This window comes from Bombina bombina, chromosome 1, assembly GCF_027579735.1.
Source record: "Bombina bombina isolate aBomBom1 chromosome 1, aBomBom1.pri, whole genome shotgun sequence".
In the NCBI taxonomy this organism is placed as follows: Eukaryota; Metazoa; Chordata; class Amphibia; order Anura; family Bombinatoridae; genus Bombina; species Bombina bombina.
The window spans coordinates 99413119-99434800 of NC_069499.1; the positions used below are offsets into that span (position 1 = coordinate 99413119).

Below are 21682 nucleotides of genomic sequence, written 5' to 3' on the forward strand. Positions count from 1 at the left end.
ACCTAGCAGTTATAGTTTCTGTGTTAAGCTGCATAATTGTTTATACTAATTAGCATGGATGGGTCAGCCTTTGCTGTGTCCTAGCTGTGTGTTAGTGCAAGAGAGCTATGTGAGAGAGCTATGTGCATGACAGTGTATCTCTGTGTTGTGCAAAAAGTGTTATGTATGTGTAATAGAAAACATGATGTATAAGCTTGAAAACTGCAAAGAAAACCTGTTTGAAAAGACGATATATGCAATCTGAATCTAATGCACCGTATGAATAAATGATTGGGGAAAAGTTTAATTTTGTTTCACAGATATACAAAGTGGATACATTAACTAAACTAATTCATTAGTCTTTCAATTAAAAAAAATCTTAACCCCCTAACCCATCTCCCCACTTAACCCCTAATCCATTGCAACACTGCCACACTTAACCACAGTCCCCAACTGCCCATCTCCACACTTAACCCCTTAACCACTGAAACACCACCTAACAATTACAGTACCCAACTGCCCATCTCCACACTTAACCCCTTAACCACTGAAACAAGACCTCACCACTGAAACACCATGTCACTTAACCACAGTCTACAACTGCACTTAACCGCTAAACCACTGAAACACCACCTCACTTAACCACAACCCCCAACTGCGCACATCTGCACTCAACCCCAAAACCACTGAAACACCATCTCACTTAACCACAGTCCCCAACTGCCCACCTCTGCACTTTACCCTTTAACCAATGAAACGCCACCTCACCACTGAAACACCACTTCATTTAACCACAGTCCACAAATGCACACATCTGCACTTAACCGCTAAACCACTGAAACACCACCTCACTTAACCACAACCCCCAACTGCGCACCTCTGAACTCAACCCCTAAACCACTGAAACACCATGTCACTTAACCACAACCCCCAACTGCACACCTTTGCACTCAACCCCTAAACCACTGAAAAACCACCTCACTTAACCACAGTCCCCAACTGTACTTAACCCCTAAACTGTCAAACACCTCATCGTACCGACAGACCCACTGCTCTTTACCGAGAACCCTATCACTTACATTGCATTTACCTTCCTAACCACAAACACATACCACTATATTGTGATTGCGTTGAATCGGAAAGTGCCCTTTTCAGACAGATAAGGAGCCGAAAAGGCCTGAGCCGAAAGATTGTGATAGACCCCATAGTTAAAGTCAGCTCCAGAGCAGCAATGTGCTTCTGTGAGCTAGCTGAACACATCTGGTAATCCAATAACAAGAGGCATATGGATGTAGCCACCAATCACCATTGCTGCTTCTAAGCCTACCTAGGTATGATTTTCGACAAGACACCAAGAAAACAAAGTCAATTTGATAATAGAGATAAATGCTTTATTTGAATCATAAAAGATTAATTTTCATCTCCCTTTAAAGATGCCACGGAGGGGGGGGGGGGGGTCACAATAATATGGAAGTTAAACATTCTTTGTATTGTGAGAAAAAGTAAAAATTGTTCTGTACAAAATACTTTTTTCTTTTTTTTTAAATGTACTTTCAAACCCAGCAGAGTAGGGAAATGCTGTATAAAGTTTGACATCATTACTTTCTCTGGAAATTAATCTAACATCGCCCATTTCTCTCTTCCCTCTGCTGTGACCCTGCAGAAACTATTTGTCACACTGGAAGATTCTAGATAATTGAAAAGGAAAGCTGAAGTGTGGTTTGTGCTTCATAAACCTTCCTGAAAATCAGTCCGTGGTCTACAAGCGCGGCAAGCCTGTCTACTGGGTCGTGAGCAATGCAACACCAGAGCGATGCGTCAAGCAGAGGTGTAGGTGACTGGGGCTGATGAAAAAGGCAGGAGACAGAGAGATATTGTGTAATGATGATAGAAAGTGTACTATTTAACAAGAGATATTAAAGGGACATGCACACATCATTTTAATGTACAAGTATAAGTGCAGATTACAATTACTGCGTTCAAAATGACCGATTCTCTTTTTTTTTATTCAATGTTAATAAAGCCAAAATATCTACAGGTGTTAGAATTACTGGCTTTTAATTCTGTCTGCAGGAAACAGGGACATGAAGGAAGTCAGTAGTTTTAACACCAAGGACAGCTGGTTTTAGATAGATAGATAGATAGATAGATAGATAGATAGATAGATAGATAGATTGATAGATAGATACTTCCTAACAGTCCAGATTTTCAGGAATGCCTTGGGTGAGAGCAGGTTAATAACCATGTTTAATATTATTATTATCATCATCATCATTTATTTGTATAGCGCTGCAAAATTTTGTAGCGCTGGGTAAAGAGGTAGGGGTAAACAATGCAAGGATTTGTGATAAAATACAAAAACATACCAGACTAAACAAATCTAGTACAGGAGGAAAAGGGCCCTGCTCTAAAGAGCTTACAGTCTACATGTTTACTAGTTTGCTGATTATTTCACATGTGCTCCAGTTCAGATATCCTGAAAATCTGTCCTGCTAGGGAAGCGTAAGGACAGGTTTAAAATATAAATATATAGTCCTTGGGAGCGCACCCTCGCTCATTTCAAATTCATCTGCCCGGGTGCGTGCCTTTGGCATATGGACAAGTGAAAAGGCAGGTCCTTTCTGGTCTTCTAAGTTCAACACTTTATTTGTGCTACACTGTCTTTAATTTGCTTGGTGCCACTACATCTCCATTGTGAGTTTGGAACATACTTTCATATAGTATTCAGGGCTTACCTGAGCTTTGTGGGACCCTCCCTAAGCTGAAGAGCGCACCCTGTACTTAACATCTTGCTAACCCGATGCATCTTAGTGCAGCCCTGAGTTCCAGCAATTCACAGTAACTTTGGTTTAGTGCACCCATGAAACTTCCATGCCAGACTCCTACTCAGCATAGCGTGCCTTCCATCATGCTCAGGTAAACCATTACATTCCAACACTCCCTGCCCCTATTAGTGCCCAGTTCACCCAACCAAAAAAATCCCTGTTTACATAGCTTTTCTATGATCAGTACTTAAACGGACAGAAAACTTAGCCATTAATGTTGCATAATTCTGTATTATGTGCAGAATTATGTAACATTCGGATAGCGGTACCTGTGAAAAAAATGTAACCCTCTATGGGGCCCATTTATCAAAGGGCTTGCGGACCTGATCCGACACTGCGGATCAGGTCCGCAAGACCTCGCTAAATGCGGAGAACAATACGCTCTCCACATTTAACATTGCACCAGCAGCTCACAAGAGCTGCTGGTGCAACGCCGCCCCCTGCTGACTCGCGGCCAATCGGCCGCCAGCAGGGAGCTGTCAATCAACCCGATCGTATTCAATCGGGTTGATTTCCGGCGGTTCCTGTCCGCCTGCTCAGAGCAGGCAGACAGGGTTATGAAGCAGCGGTCTTTAGACCGCTGCTTCATAACTTGTGTTTCTGGCGAGTCTGAAGACTCGCCAGAAACACGGCCCTTCAAGCTCCATACGGAGCTTGATAAATGGGCCTGCAAAAGTTTATTTACCTTAACTTCATTGCAATCCTTTTCTGCTCTGCTTTTTATTTCAACTTCACATCACTGTCTACTCACAGCGCGCCCAATCGCCATGTTAAATTAAATTTGGTGTGCTCCCTTGTTGGAGATACAACAGGCTGCTATTTCAAATGACAAACTAAAGGTAAAGGAGCTAGTTGTAAAATATATAATACACTCCAGCAGGTAAAATGGATCTTCGGGAGCACATTAAAGAGAGATACACTTTAGAATACACTGACCCTTTAAGACTGTTGTGTTATATAGTATATACTTATTCTTTGAGAAGCCCCTGACTTGTAGCCTTTAATATTATATCCTGTGCACATTGTTCATTGTCCTCCATATTGGAGAACTTACATTTTACTTAAATATTCTGGCATTTTTGTATGGATTTTAAAGGATGAGGAGGATGACAGGAATGATACCCTAAGATTGTGTTGCCTAATGTAGGTTTGCGAAATAACTGAACATTTAATTCATTAGTAATTTTTTCTAATCATACAGTGACATCGAGGAAATGTAGTGATATTTCACTTTGTTTAATAGTAAATTATAATTTTATGACACATATTGATACAAATCCTCAACTGTATTTGGATCGCCATCCCAAATAATCAGATCATGAATATACCTGCTAAAATAGACAATATTATGCCTAAAGGGTTTAAATGTAGAATAGGTCCCACATACCTAAATATAGTTTAGCATATGAGTGCATAAAATATTCTACATACCTAAATATAGTTTAGCATATGAGTGCACAAAATTAGCGCCCATAGCAGTTCCACATCTCTGGAGATCGCACTTAAAGGGACAATCTACACCTAAGTCTTTTTAAAGTCTTACCTTAGATTAAGCTAGAGATAGCCTCCCCTTTCTATATTATGCAGCAGAAACAGTAAAAAAAGTTATTTTAAAAATAATTTCATTTCTGGACACTTTGAAATGGACGCCAAACTCTGCCCACTGATAATGTCACGAGCTGAGCTGCATATGGTGTCCAATCACAAAAGCCTCACTAGTTGGATTCAGCATACTGTCAATACTATTCAGTAGAGCGCTCATATGTAGATTAGATTGTGATGTCATCAGTGGGTGGAGTTTGGCGACCATTTCAAAGTGGCCAGAAACTATATTCAGATGCTTACACAGCTTTAAACCTACTTTTAAACGTCCTGGAGTCATTCTGAAGTAATTGTCACCAGATGCCATCCTGACGTATGCCCAAATGTGGAAATATTTAAATTCACTGGCTGTTCATGCTTGTGAAGTACAGGTAGCCCTCATTTTACGCCGGGGTTAGGTTCCAGAAGGAATGGTTGTAAATCAAAACCGTTGTAAATTGAAACCCAGTTTATAAAGTAAGTCAATGGGAAGTGAGGGAGTTAGGTTCCAGGCCCCTCTCAAAATTGTCATAAGTAACACCTAATACATTATTTTTAAAGCTTTGAAATGAAGACTTTAAATGCTAAACATCATTATAAATCTAATAAAATAATCACACAACACAAAATATATAATTAAACTAAGTTAAATTAACAAAAACATTTGCTAAACAGCATTATAAACCTAATAAAATAATCACACAACACAGACTTTACTTGCATTTCAAACAGTTCTTTCTATGCATTCCAATCTGGACTGATTTATAGACAGGAAGATATTGTTCCTTTGAAAGCTGCTTAAAAGCTCAGGTCTAGCTAGCTACACTAATTAATTTCAGCCTACTTGTGTGCTTGGCTTGCATATCTTTGTTGCAACACAAGCGGGCAGCTCCACCTACTGGCTATTTTAATCAATGCACTGCTTTTCAATGCTTTTCAATAGCAGTCACATGACTGAAAAAAAGGTTATTATTCTGAAACGGTGCATATTGAAAAGTTTTAAACCGAGGGCCACCTGTAATCAGTCAGGTCCAGTCTCTTCCATCAAATCTTCTGGAGATAAGAGCAGTTCTTCTAGCATTTCATGCCTTCCAGAGGCAACTTAGGGGAAAGGATGTAAAGATTCTCTCAGACAACAGGACAACCATGGCTTACTTCTAGTTTCAAGGTGGAACAAGAAGCCAGAGGGCTCTGAAAGATATTTCTCCAATTTCCAATTGGGCTCAGCTCCACATCCAGCTTCTTTCAGCAATTCATGTTCCAGGAACAGAGAATGTTGAAGCAATGTTTCAGGGTAGAATTCAAGCTTGTCACGATCTGTAGATCTGTAGAAAGCAGACCCTCAGTGCAGTGGTAAGATATGAACACACCTGGCTCTGAGCTGTGGGTCAGGTTACAGGATGGTGAATGAAAAAGTTGCAGCTCAGATCAGTAGACTGGAAACAATACAGAATGTATGTAAACTTGCTGAAATATATATACAGTAACTAAAAATATGTTAGAAACAGAAAAAGGCTGCAGAAAACATTATGAGTGTTGACAATGATTTATTGTAGAGGAGTTGCAAACAGAAAGTTCAAGGATGCAGTAAACAGGACTGCGTTTGACACTGGAATGCAGTTTAAGAGCTGCAAAGTGAATTTCAAGCACAGATGATTTCTTGAATGCAGTGTAGACACTGAGACTGTGAGTAGTACAGTTCAAACTGAAGCAGTCAGCAGAATATAATACAGCAGATTGTAGGGAGTTGAGACAAGTTGAAAATGACATAGATATCCACTTTATGCAGAGTGATACAAGTACCTTATGCAGCAGCGTTATATGTTGGAGAGCTGATATATGTCCACTTGCAGAGCTTGTGCACAAATACAGGAATCAGATGCAAAGTAGTTAGAACTGAAGAAGGTAAACTCACAGGAATCAGGTACTTGCAAATCTTGGAAACAAGATGAAAACTAAATGAATGATCCAGGCCAGGTTACAAATAAAAATGCAGACAAAGGCTGTAGAAATCCAAATATCAGAGATAAGAATTTGGAAGTTGCACAGAAAGTGATAACCTATGCTAATGCAAGGAATATGTCTCTGAACAAGCCTTATAAAGGACCCAGGTGAAACCAATTAGACAGACAGCAATCTCAGCAGTGAATGAAACTCCCACAGAAAGGTGATTGACAGATGCAGTAATCTAATGGAACATGAACAAAGCTGTCTCTTAAAGGCACAAAGCATCCAACATATGGTCTTGCAAAAGAAAGCTTCTTAAAGAAACAGCAACAGTACTGGTAAGACAGGCAGGACATGACAAAGCTCTTGTGGAATGGTAGTTGAACAGTTGGCTGTTCCAGAAGATTGTTAACAAATGGGGTTTTCCAGAAATCGACCTTATGGCCTCTGCTGCTGATCATCAACTACCAAGGTTATTCAGTCAAACTCCAACACCTCTAGCCTTAGGGGTGGATGCATTTCTCCAGGAGTGGCCGTTCAGTCTCATTTATGTTTTTTCTCCAGTTCCTCTCATTCTACATCTTCTAAAGAGGATTCTACAAGAGTCAACAGCCTTCATTGTCATTCTTCCTTTTTGGCCCGAAGGCATTGATTTCCTCTGATTCACAGGCTAGCAGTTCAACCTCCATAGCATCTTCCAGTCTCCTGGGACATGTTGATTCAAGGTCCAGCGTTTCATCTGGGTCCCCAACATCTAAGATTGGTGGCATGGTTGCTGAGGTCTCCCGACTACAGCAGTTAAAAATGCCAGCGCCTGTCAATATGGACTTAACCGCAATACAAAATATACCATATGAAAAGCTAAACGACCTACCTATATACTCCCTCATAGATAACGAGAAGGTTAAAAAACAGGAGATTCTGGTGACTCAGGGACTTACTTGCTTCACAAACTGGTACACTTACTACAGAACACACCACTTCCTTACCCAAAACCCACGCTCCAAGAACATGATTAGACCTCTTACTAACTTTGAACTTTTATTCACACCAACCCCGAGACACACTATCTCAAAAATTTACAAAATACTGACTCACACACAACCTGGACAGGTACTGGGTTATATGGAGGCCTTGGAGAGGGATCTAGGTAAGATAATGCTTCCTCAGACTTGTTCACAAATATTCCAACATACTATGAAGACATCTATTTCCTCTAGCATTGTAGAACTAAACCTCAAAATACTACATGGTATTATACACCTCGCAGGCTCCACAAACTGTTCCATAAGTCAGATAACAAATTCTGGAGATGTGGGCATGTGGTAAGTGATATGGCACATATGTGGTAGTGGTACTTAGCTATCCAAACCTTTTGGAGACAAGTTATCGCGGAAATTGAACAAATTTTAGACTCCCAATTCCCACTGGACCCCTTGATCTGGCTTTTGAATAAACCACCTCCTGTAAACCACAAACCAAACCTAAAATTATTCACCATAATGACAAATAGTGTTAAATTTCTAATAGCAAAGAACTGGAAAAGTAAAGAAGTCCCCCACAAATATATGTGGATACAAAAAACTTCAGAATTGATAGAAATGGAGGAAAGTCATTACTTAAAACAAAATACAATAAACATATTTGCAGAAATAACCTCACATTATACCAATATGCTGAAAAAAGGGAAGAGAGATACCAGAACGAGTCCAAATACATGACCTGCACGGGGAAGCAATGTACTGGCGCTCCAGCCAAATTTTTCATGAAATAACATTTATGATTTGTGTGCGCTTGCCAGGGTGCCAGGAATCAGACTGAGACAAGAAGTGCAAAAATAATCACACCTTTATTAATAGCAAAAAATAATAAAAAGTCCACAAGTCAAATAACAAGCCAGGAATCAAAACCAGAACTGGTAGTCAGACGAGCTGAGTCAGGAGCGAAACGAATAGTCAGACGAGCCGGAATCAGGAACAAGGAGAACAGCAGAGTCAGGAACAAGCCAGGGATCAGGAACCAGGAGGGATGTCAGACAGCCAGGTAATACACAGGAGCTCTCACAAACAGGTCTGAGACAACGCAAGTGCAAAGCATACTGAACAGAGGCCCTTTAAATAATAAGTGATTACGTCACAATTCTGAGACTGCATCCTGTCTCACACGGATGATGTACACCAGTCTGGCCATAAAAGGAAGTGCAGGAAATGAGCAGCATCACACAGTATGCACCAGAGTCAGGAAGAGAGGTGAGTAAAATGGCTGCCAGCAGCACATGGCAAACAGATCAGGGAAAAAACCCTGACACCGCTTTAGCTAAGTTTAGTTATTGTTATTATTGTTTGTTTGTTGTTTATTTTCTTAAACCAAAAGAATAACTCACAACCGCACCAAAAAGAAAGACTTATGGACTTTTTGAAACCAGACGTGTGGTGAGAATAATATATTACAGTTATTTAAAAATAAATCAGTCAGTGTATATACAAGAGGAGCTGTGTCTCCACTCCTTGTAATCAAAACCCTTTTGAATATAGAAATTAAGCTGATTTGAAAAAACAAAAAAATGTCAGCGCCTGTTATCCAGACCCTGCTTTATTCCAGGAAGGGATCAACTTCTAAGGCCTATTATAGAATTTGGCACACATTTTCTTCATTGATGATTATGCATGACATTTTAACAGCAATCTTTCATATTTCCCACGTGCTCAACTTTCTACATGATGGGTTTATTCAAGTTCTAAGTGCTAGGACCCTTAAGGCCCAGGTATCTGCAATTTCTGCTATTTCAGGGGTCAAGTGGGCTCAGGATCCTTTAATAATTCAGTTCTTTCAAGCATCGGCCCATATCCATTCTTCTGTCAGATCATCTGTATCATCTTGGGATCTTCCTCTTGTTTTGGATTCTCTTCTGGATTCACCATTTGAACCTTTATAAGAAGTCCCCCTGTGGTTATTTACTTAAAGATTGTCTTTTTAGTGGCCATCACTTCTGCACGGCGAGTATCTGAACTTCAAGCTCTTTCAGTTAAAGAGACATTCATTGTGTTTTACCAGGATTAGATTGTTCTTACAACGGTTCCAGAGTTTCTTCCTAAGGTGGTGTCTGATTTCCATAAGAATCAGGACATAGTGCTTCCTTAATTTTGTCCAGGACAGCAGGATTCTCAGGGGAAGCCATTGTATCTTTTGGGCGTAGTGAGATGTCTTCACATTTACGCAACAAGAACTCAGGACATTCGTAAGAAAGACAGACTTTTTTTAATTCCCAAGAGACCTTGCCAAGGTCAAGCTCCTTCACGTTTTACAATTTCTGGATGGATGTCCAAACAATTTCCAGAGCTTTCACACAAAAAGGGGAACAGGTGCCATAGCGGCTTAAGGCACATTCTACTAGGGCAGTTTCAACTTCCTGGGCACTTCAAGCGGATGCCACGTCAGAGGAGATTTGTCAGGCAGAAGTCTGAAAGTCTTCAAATGTCTGCTGCATTTGGTCAAAAGATCTTGTCTTCGGTTTTGACTTAATAGATTTTGTTTATATTGTAGTATTTTAAGTATCTATGCCTCATTATTGCTTTCCCATCCTTTCTTTCTTTTACTGCTTTGTATTTGTCTCTCTGGTATTACCAGGTGGGCCAAAATAACTCTAAATTATCCCAATATATAGACAATTTCTATATCTTGGCCCATACCCTGAGTAATACTCACCAGGCTCCCCACTTTTGCCTGTTCCACTGATTTGGCCGGACATCACTAGTAGGAAGGGGTGACTTGCCTATGTTACCTTATTAAAGGTAACTGGGGGAGTGGACAGTTTTGTCCATTCCCCTCTGGAGAGAGGGTCTCACTGGTAAGGATTACCCAGGGTATGGGCAAAGATTTAGAAATTACCTATATTTTGGCGATAGTTTCCAGTTTTTTACAAAAAGGAGAAAATCAATAAATCAATCAAGTCTCCTAAATGCTCCCTAGCTAATTAAAGAAAGGTGATTTTAAAAGAACATGGGTGTAAAATGAGGACAAGGAAAAAAAGCTACAGCACTAAAACAGAGTGATATATGCAGAGAAACAAAAGGTAAGAATAAATATTGACAGATTATAACAAAAGCCTTGAAAAAAGAAAACAACATTTCCACCAAAAAGTAATCAAAATATTGATTGATAATCTCGCCTCTTGAGATTTCCAAACCCCTTGTACTGTCAGAGATCCACAAACAGCTCCCCAACCTAAACAACTCGCATTTGTTGTGATCACAGTCCAGGTTGGACAAACAAAAGAGGCCCCTAGAACTATACAATGGTGATCTAACCACCAAGACAGAGATAGTCGAACCCTGGGATTTAAGCATATTAATTGAGATATCCTTGTATCATGATGTGGTGTGCAAAGCGCCTAAAGCAAAGGCAGAGGTTAGGTCCCTAAAATAGATGAGGTTAATCTCTGAGAAGTATTGAGGTATAGATAAAAAAGTATTTAATACAATAAAAGTACACAATACATACAATAAAAACACGATAAAAACATAATAAACGAGATAAATCACAGTGTCTGCAGCTAGACTACTTTGAGCTGAGCTGGGCTGGCAGAGTTATATACCGGAAGTGACGTCAGATTGCAGTTTTCGACAGATTGGAGTTCTCGACAGAACACACAGGTTCTGATGCTTCCGCCCTTAGTCCCTTAGGTAGCAGCTCGTTCCCAGCTCGTTCCCATTCAGCTAAGGGACCAGTAAAGTCACCGGTCACATGAAATGAATTGGCCAATAAAGGGCAAAAGGACACTCAGAATCGTATAGGAGGATATAGAGCACCACCAGGATCCTATTGGAGGACTACTTCCATCAATTTTCCACTATCACTGTCACTTCACAATATCTTTACTCTTTTTTTTTCCAATTTTTGCTTCACACAAAATTAGTTGTTGTTTGATTGATATTTTGGACACTTATTTCTATCACTTTTAACCTGTACATTATTAACTCAAATCCACTCCTTCGCTTCACTTGGACACTATTGTTGGACTTTATTAACGCCATCATCCTTTTTTACATATGCGTTACGGATATCCTACTACATGTTTCACTCATGTTTGTCTAACCTCTGTACATAGAGATTATGGATCCATAATTATAACCAATTGTGATTTACCTAGTTTATTATCTGTTTTTAGCGTGTTTTTATTGTATGTATTGTGTACTTTTATTGTATTAAATACTTTTTTATCTATACTTCAATACTTCTCAGAGATCAATCTCATCTAGTTTAGGGACCTAAACTCAGCCTTTGCTTCAGGCGCTTTGCACACCACATCACTAGTCTTATTCTTCATTTGGCCGGCTAGGAGGCCTCTTTACAAAGCTAGAGGTTACATTTGGAGCGCTTGGTCCAACTCTTATTAACCATATCCTTGTATAATCCCTGCACCATTGGTTCAGCATACAAAGCTGGAGAGGTCTCATATTAAAACGAGCAAAGGGGATCGCGTTTGATGCTGTAGTCATGAGACCTAAAACTTCCATGCACATAGCTACTGAAGGGAACGACTGAGACTGAAGGTTCCGATAGGTTGAAACCAATTTCAAACGTCTCTTGTCTGTTAGCGACAGAGTCATGGACACTGAATCTATCTGGAAACCTAAAAAGGTGACCCTTGTCTGAGGAATCAAAGAACTTTTTGGTAAATTGATCCTCCAACCATGTTTTCGAACAAACAACACTAGTTGATTCGTGTGAGATTCTGCAGAATATAAAGACTGAGCTAGTACTAAGATATCGTCCAAATAAAGAAACACTGCAATACCCCGCACTCTGATTACAGAGATTAAGGCACCGAGAACCTTTGAAAAGATTCTTGTAGCTGTCGCTAGGCCAAAAGGAAGAGCGACAAATTGGTAATGCTTGTCTAGAAAACAGAATCTCAGAAACTGATAATGATCTGGATGAATCGGAATATGAAGATATGCATCCTGTAAATCTATGGTGGACATATAATGCCCTTGCTGAACAAAAGGCAGAACAGTCCTTATAGTCACCATCTTGAAAGTTGATACTCTTACATAACAATTCAAAATGTTCAGATCCAGAATTGGTCTGAATGAATTTTCTTTCTTTGGGACAATTAATAGATTTGAATAAAACCCCAGACCCTGTTCCTGAAATGGAACTGGCAAGATTACCCCTGAAAACTCCAGGTCTGAAACACACTTCAGGAAAGCATAACCCTTACTGGATTTGCTGGGATTCATGAGAGAAAATATCTTCTCACAGGAGGTCTTACTCTGAATCCTATTCGGTACCCCTGACAGACAATACTCAGAATCCATTGATTTTGGACAGAATTTGTCCCAACATCCTTGAAAAATCTTAATCTGCCCCCTACCAGCTAAGCTGGAATGAAGGCCACACCTTCATGCAGATTTGGGGGCTGACTTTGGTTTATTAAATGGCTTGAATTTATTCCAATTTACCTTGGAAATAAAGATATAGCAATCTGGACTTAGAAGTCATGTCAGCAGCATTCCAAGATTTAAGCCACAAAGCTCTTCTAGCTAAAATAGCTAAAGACAAAAATGGTATCACAAATAAAATGATTAGCATGTTGAAGCACGTGAACAATGCTAGACAAATCAGAATCCAATTCCTGTTGCGCTAAATTTTCCAACCAAAAAAATTGATGCAGATGCAACATCATCCAAAGAAATTACAGGCTTGAGAAGATGACCTGAATATAAATAGGCTTTCCTTAGATAAGATTCAAGTTTCCTATCTAAAGGATCTTTAAAATAAGTAATATATTCCAAAAGGAATAGTAGTACGTTTAGCAAGAGTAGAGATAGCCCCATCACATTGGGGATCTTTTCGCAAAACTCCAATGTAACTGCTGGCAAAGGATAAAAAAAATTAAACCTTGAAGAAGGAATAAAAAAAAGTACCAGGCCTATTCCATTGCTTAGAAATCATATCAGAAATAGCATCAGGAACTGGAAAAACCTCTGGAATAACCACAGGAGGTTTATAAACAGAATTAAAACGTTTACTAGATTTAATATCAAGAGGACTAGTTTCCTCAATATCCAATGTAATCAACACTTCTTTAACAAAGAACGAATATACTCCATTTTAAATAAATAAGTAGATTTGTCAGTGTCAATATCTGAGGAACGATCTTCTGAATCAGATAGATCCTCATCAGAGGAGAATAATTCAGTATGTTATCGGTCATTTGAAATTTCATCAACTTTATGAGAAGTTTTAAAAGACCTTTTATATTTATTAGAAGACGGGATGGCAGACAAAGCCTTCTGAATAGAATCCGCAATAAATTATTTTAAATTCACAGGTATATCTTGTACATTAGATGTTAAAGGAACAGCTACAGGCAATGTACTATTACTGATGGACACATTCTCTGCATGTAAAAGTTTATCATGAAAACAATTAAAAACCACAGCTGGAGATATAATCTGCACAAGTTTACAACAAATGTACTTAGCTTTGGTAGAACTGTTATCAGGCAGCAGGGTTCCAACAGTGATTTCTGAGACAGGATCAGATTGAGACATCTTGCAAATGTAAGAGAAAAAAACAACATATAAAGCAAAATTATCAATTTCCTTATATGGCAGTTTCAGGAATGGGAAAAAAATGCAAACAGCATAGCCCTCTGATAGAGAAAAAAGGCAAGGGGCATATAGGAATGGGGTTTTAAATAATGAAAATATTTGGCGGCAAGTATGATGCACAACAAACAGAAAAAAAAATTTGTGCGCTAACAACATCCGGAAATGACACAGTCGCGTCAATGAAGATGCAACCCTGGAAAAGGACCCGGCGTCGACTAAGACACCGGAAATGACAAATTTGCGTAATCGAACGTAACTTCGCACCAAAAAATCTCGCACCAAAAATGACGCAATAGACTTTGTTATTTTGCGCCCTCGCGAGCCTAATTCTGCCCTCGAATTTAAAATGACAGTCAATTGAAAAAAGACTATACCCCAGGTAAGAAATAAATTTTTCCTAAAAAATGCATTTCACAAATATGAAACTGACAGTCTGCAAAAGGAAATATACTGAAACCTGAATCATGGCAAATATAAGCACAATACATATATTTAGAACTTTACAACCATAGCTGAGAGTGTCTTAAGTAATGAAAACATACTTACCAAAAGACACCCATGCACATATAGCAGATAACCAAACCAGTACGGAAACGTTTATCAGTAGAGGTAATGGAATATGAGAGTATATTGTCGATCTGAAAAGGAAGATAGGAGATGAATCTCTATGACCGATAACAGAGAACCTATGAAATAGATCTCCCGTGAAGAAAACCATTGTATTCAAAAGGTGATACTCCCTTCACATCCCGCTGACATTCACTGTACTCTGAGAGGAATCGGGCTTCAAAATGCTGAGAAGCGCATATCAACCTAGAAATCTTAGCACAAACTTACTTCACCACCTCCATAGGAGGCAAAGTTTTTAAAAACTGAATTGTGGGTGTGGTGAGGGGTGTATTTATAGGCATTTTGAGGTTTGGGAAACTTTGTCCCTCCTGGTAGGATTGTATATCCCATACGTCACTAGCTCATGGACTCTTGCCAATTACATGAAAGAAATATATATATATATCTAGTGTTATGCACGTGTGCTAACAGTCTCAAATAATTATTTACCACTTAAAGAGATAGGGTTCTATATAAAATAATATGAACCAAAGCAAGACAAGGTTGCACAGGGTAACACATTTAAACCAAACGTTTATTAAAGAGGTGGTAAAGACACCAGGTCTGCCTTCCCCAAATTCACAATATTAAATACCAGATAAAATGTGAAGCAGATAATAGCACATCACAATTACATTAATATCAACCATATTCCCAAATACTAGCATGTATTTAAAAGCTGGCCAACAAACAGTCCGTATGATAATCCTAGCACTTTTAATTGGGCAAAGTCAAAATTATGGAGCATTTGGAAATGTCTGGCCACAGGGCTATCTTGATCGTTATCTTTAATACTATCCCTGTGGTCCCTAACTCTGGCTTTCAATTCACGTGTTGTTTTCTCAACGTAAAATTTGGGACACGAACAATGTAGAAGGTAAATTACATTCTTAGTATTACATACAATTTGTTCATTTATATAGTAGGTCTTGTCTGAATATTCAGTGCAAAAATTGGTTGTGCACCAACCTGTCTTTTATACATTGACCCAATTAAAAGTGCTAGGAATTGAACATATTAGGCCTAGGAGGAGAGGGGGCAACATTGATCAAATATTACTCCAGCATGAGTAACGCTGGATGTACAGATTAAATACTTTGTCCCCTATTAGCCTCAATGAAAAAATAGAATATGCCCGTTTTTTATGAATCCTTAGCTTAAATGTGAAGAATAATGTAAAGTATATTTACAAATTTTGTGGAATATGTGACAAGTGGCATTAGATGTGTAAATGTCCCATGTACACATTGGTTTTAAATATGTATAATATTAATATGTTGTTATCATCATTGTAAATAGTTTAGGCCACAGATTGGTGTCACCTCTAAAGTGCTTTATAATGTATGTTAAGGTAGAATATAGACTACCAGATAAAGGTCAGAATGGCGCTGGATCCCTTTAAGATGTAACAATAAGGGATTTGCAACAATGTATCAGATTTGGTATTTAAACACCACTAGGTGTGGTGACATCATACATCTGACAAAGCCTCAAGTCCAACCCAGAAAGGGGAGGGGCGAAACGCGTAATGTTTGGATGGTAACTTTGTAGCGTGCAGAACGCCATCAGGTGAAGCGGCTCTGATTGCACTTGTTCACTACATCCACCGTTACCGGCAAGCAAGTGAAGACCCGCATCGGTATTTGCAACACATGAATACAGGATCATGGAGGTACATTGAAGCAGAATGGCATTCACCTCGTGAATCATAAATCCCAGAAGGTGTAGGTAAGTTGTGCGGTAGAAGTATTTCAATAGGTATTACCCCATGAGCATTGTGTTGTGATTACGCTGTATAGCTGGGAATCATTTTTCAGTCCTGCTTTGTTTATTAGAGATCGGACTTACATCTTGTCACCGGAGCGTGTATTCACACTTAAGTGCCCGGATAGGAGCAGAGTAAAGAGACGGTACTTGTATCAAGTTTACCAGAGCGTGTTTATTACACTAAGAGCCCGGATTATCATACGGACTGTTTGCTGGCCAGCTTTTAAATACATGCTAGTATTGGGAATATGGTTGATATTAATGTAATTATGACGTGCTATTATCTGCTTCACATTTTATCTGGTATTTAATATTGTGAATTTGGGGAAGGCAGACCTGGTGTCTTTACCACCTCTTTAATAAACGTTTGGTTTAAATGTGTTACCCTGTGCAACCTTGTCTTGCTTTCGCTCATATTATTTTATATTGAACCCTATCTCTTTAAGTGGTAAATTATATATATATATATATATATATATATATATATACTGTATATATAAATATACACACATATATATATATATATATATACATACACACACACATATTTATATATATATATACTGTATATATATATATATATATATATATATATATATATAAACACACACACACACGTATACATATATATATATACAAACACACACACATATACATATATATATATATATATATATATATATACACACACACATATACATATATATATACACACACACACACATATATATATATATACACACACATACATACATATACATATTTAGACATGTATATGTATGGATCTCTATGTTAAAGCCCTTTGCAGTTCCTTTTTTTTTTTCTAACACCTGAGACTTCATATCTTTGGGCCCTTATAACTTTTTAATGCAATTTTTTAAAATAATTTTTATTAGATGGTATGCGTTATGCGTGCGTTAAATTTAATTGCGCTTGAGTGAATGCGTTTACTGTCAACTTGTAATATGCGCACTATCTACGACACTCGAAAACGCCGCGATTAAGCCGATATCGCTCGCGTGCAACAGACAGCACTCCACTCGTAATCTACCCATCAAAAGGGAACAGAATACAACTATCCAAAGTTAAATCTAAATATAAAGCTGCCACTGCCATCTTGAGGTTAACATTTGTGAGTGCACAAGTGTCTGTGCCTGGAAACTGAATAACCCATAGCTTCTGAAACTTTTTTTCAGCCGAGACCCCTTTTTACATTGGAAAACTGATCCCTATTATTATAATATAGTCCGAAATAAACCTCTTATCAGACAGGGGGTAAGTTCAACTTTCATGGCCATTACTAATTACTAACAGTTATACTTGTCTAAATCCATGTACCTTCCATGTGGCAATGAGCAACGTCCATGCACTGTGTGTGCCCTGCCTGCTATCTTCCCTCTAATTTAATTGAGAAGTGTGTACCCTCACATTATGCAAAATACAGAAAAAAGTTACTCACACAAGCATACACACTCATGCACACAAACATACATACACAAGCACACACACTCATGCATACACACACATACACAAGCATACACACTCATGCACATAAACATACATACACATACACAAGCACATACACTCATGCATACACACACATACACAAGCATACACACTCATGCAGACACACACATACACAAGCATACACACTCATGCACACAAACATACATACACATACACAAGCACATACACTCATGCATACACACACATACACAAGCATACACACTCATGCAGACACACACATACACAAGCACACACACTCATGCATACACACACATACCCAAGCATACACACTCATGCACACAAGCATACATACACATACACAAGCACACACACTCATGCATACACACACATACACAAGCATACACACTCATGCAGACACACACATACACAAGCACACACACTCATGCATACACACACATACCCAAGCATACACACTCATGCACACAAGCATACATACACAAGCACACACACTCATGCATACACACACATACCCAAGCATACACACTCATGCACATAAACATACATACACAAGCACACACACTCATACATACACACACACTCATGCACCCAAACATACATACACAAGCACACACACTCATGCATACACACACATACAAAAGCACACACACTCATGCACACACACACATACACAAGCATACACACTTATGCACACAAACATACATACACACACACTCATGCATACACACACATACAGAAGCACACACACTCATGCACACACACACATGCGCACAAACATACATACACAAGCACACACACTCATGCATACACACACATACATAAGCACACACACTCATCCACACACACACATACACAAGCACACACACTCATGCGCACAAACATACATACACAAGCACACACACTCATGCATACACACACATACATAAGCACACACACTCTTGCACACACACATACACAGGAATACACACTCATGCACACAAACATACATACACACACACACACTCATGCATTCACACACACACATACACAAGCATACACACTCATGCATACACACAAGCACACACACTCATGCATACACACACATACCCAAGCATACACACTCATGCACATAAACATACATACACACACACTCATGCATACACACACACTCATGCACACAAACATACATACACAAGCACACACACTCATGCATACACACACACATACACAAGCACACACAGTCATGCACACAAACATACATACACAAGCACACACACTCATACATACACAGGCACACACACTCATGCACACAAACATACATACAAAAGCACACACACACATGCAGATACACATGCACACACACATACACAAGCACACACACTCATGTATACAGACACGCACATTCACACACACAAGCACACATGCTCCTGCACACATAAGCACACACACATACATACACACGCACACATATATACACACACGTACATACACAAGCACACACACTCATGCATACACACACGCACACATACACAAGCACACACACTCATCCATACACACACAAGCACACACACTCATGCATACACACATGCAAATACATACACAAGCACACACATACACAAGCAAACACACTCATGCATACACACATACTCATGCATACACACACATACACAAGCACACACATTCATGCACACACACTCACACACATACATACACAAGCTCACACACATTCATACATACACACACTCTCTCATACATACACACAAAGAGTTCAAGACATTTAGCCAAACAAAATGTACATTTAAAGTAAAAATGGAGGTCAACAGCAATATCCTATTCCTTTCTGCATAATTGCTGCACTGCTGGTGTTTGGGTAGCAATTGCAACAGCCTAGTGTTGTACCAGGGACCCCTCCTGATCTCCTGTCTCCATGTGCACAGTACATTATCAGATTTTTTTTAACCCCTTCACTACCGGGAATTTTAGAAAAATCCTGCCAAAAGTACCAGGGAATTTTTAGCATTTTTGTTATCAATCCGTTTAAACAGAAATAGAGCCTTTGTTTTTTTCTTTTATTTACCTAGACAACCCAAGGTATTGATCTCGGTCCATTTTGGTATATTTGATGCAACTATTTGGCCTCCGAATACGATCAAATAAACAAAAAAGTTTACTTTTTTGCAAACTTTGTGTTTCTCACTGAAATTATTTACATACAACCACTGCAGTCATAAGACAAATTGTTGTAAAAGCTTCTCTGTAATCCCCTTTGTTCAGAAATAGGAGGCATGCATGGCTTTGCCATCGGTTTTTGTCAATAAGAAGGCTCCCAAACAACCCTATTCCCCTCACACACACACACTGGTCGCCACCATCTTAGGTACTGGAAGACTACTAGTACGCAATTTAGGGCTCTTATTATTTTTTTTTGTAGTGTACGGATCCTTCCTCTCCCTCCCACCTTCCTGATTCCCCCCTTCCAAAAATAAAGCTCTTTAACCCTCCCACTGCTATCCGCCATGTTTCTTAATGGTAGCTAGCCCCATCCCTCCCTTTCCATTCATAATACATTTTTTTCCGCAGTGTAGGGAACCCCGACCTTCCCTCCACCTCCTTGCAATCAGTGCTCCTTTACCATATGAAGGCAGATGCCTTCCGCCCCCAGCTGCAGTCTCTGCTGTCTAATTTGACAGCGGGGACCACAGCATGCGCCTTTGTGTTGGACGTAGGTAGTCACAGTAAACTGGGCAAAGTACTGTGTGACGAAGAACCTACGTCTAATTGGCGCAAGGGGTTAAGAAGCAGGGGAGTAACCAGTAAAATGCTGCAATTCAAAGTATTTTTGTTACTGCTTAGCCTTTCAGAATCAACACCTTTTTCCCATCTTTGGATTTGCAAGTGAGATGTTCTAAAAGGTGCCAGAAGTGTAGTAGAAAGTTCATCCCTTATTCCTTTTGGCTTAATTTAAATGACAATTATCCCAGATATTTTGTCTCACAATATTAAAGAAAAAGAATAGTGTAATAGAGGAGTGAGTTTATTTTACTGATATCAGATCTAATACTAATAATAATAATTATAATTATTCCCTAAAAAGTATAAAAAAAGAGGCACCACATTTGCAGATGGAGAATATTAGGGTAGTTTAGCATATTGCTTGTCTGAATGCCAAATGATGCAAGAGTGTTTTTGTTCAATCTGTTCTGCTTTTGGTTAGAACATACTCTGTTACAGTATGCAAATAAAATGCATATTTGATTAGCACATGAACAAAACAGAATATACAGTATATATTAAAGTTGTGACTTGTGTTATACATAGGCTGAATGGAAAACAATGAAAATCTTGAAACATTTTAGAATATATAATTTGCTGTTTCCTGATTTTATGTGGTTTTCATTAGAATTATTCTGAGTGCAATATATCAGCTTTGAATTCTGCCTTTCTACACTATGTAAAGCCCAGTGGTAAATGTTAAACGAGGAGTAAGATTCAAATGCTTAGTTAGAATTTTGAGAAACATTAACCCAGCACCCAGAATAGAGCCTTGACATGACCCACCAGTTGTCAGATGTTGCAGGGCAGAAATTAGCAGCACAGGCATTTTAATCAGCAGAGAGACCGAAGGTTGCAGATGGCTGGGTATGAGACAGGTGGTATAGTCAGGCAGGGAGAAGTCATACATAGGAAGACAGAATAGGGAAATATGTTCAGAATCCAGGTGAGAAGCCATAGATAAACAGCAATCTGAAATACCTAAAAAGTGCCAAAAGATGATGCTACAGTGACAATAGGCATAATAATAGGATAAAGCATACAAATGTAAACAAACGGTGAAAAACACTGGAGGTATGACACAATGGAAGTTTACAGGAGTAAGAGACAGCAGGTAAT

General features: G+C 38.9%; 1 long non-coding RNA gene across 1 annotated transcript; it reads right to left on the reverse strand.

Moving 5' to 3' along the window:
• Nucleotides 1-1348: 1348 nt before the first annotated feature.
• On the reverse strand, nt 1349-21465 carry LOC128636371 (uncharacterized). Its single transcript, XR_008398695.1, has 2 exons — nt 21350-21465; nt 1349-1823 (listed from the first exon to the last, which is right to left on the reverse strand). It is a non-coding gene; the product is annotated as an uncharacterized LOC128636371 (long non-coding RNA).
• Between the last annotated feature and the right edge of the window lie 217 nt (nt 21466-21682).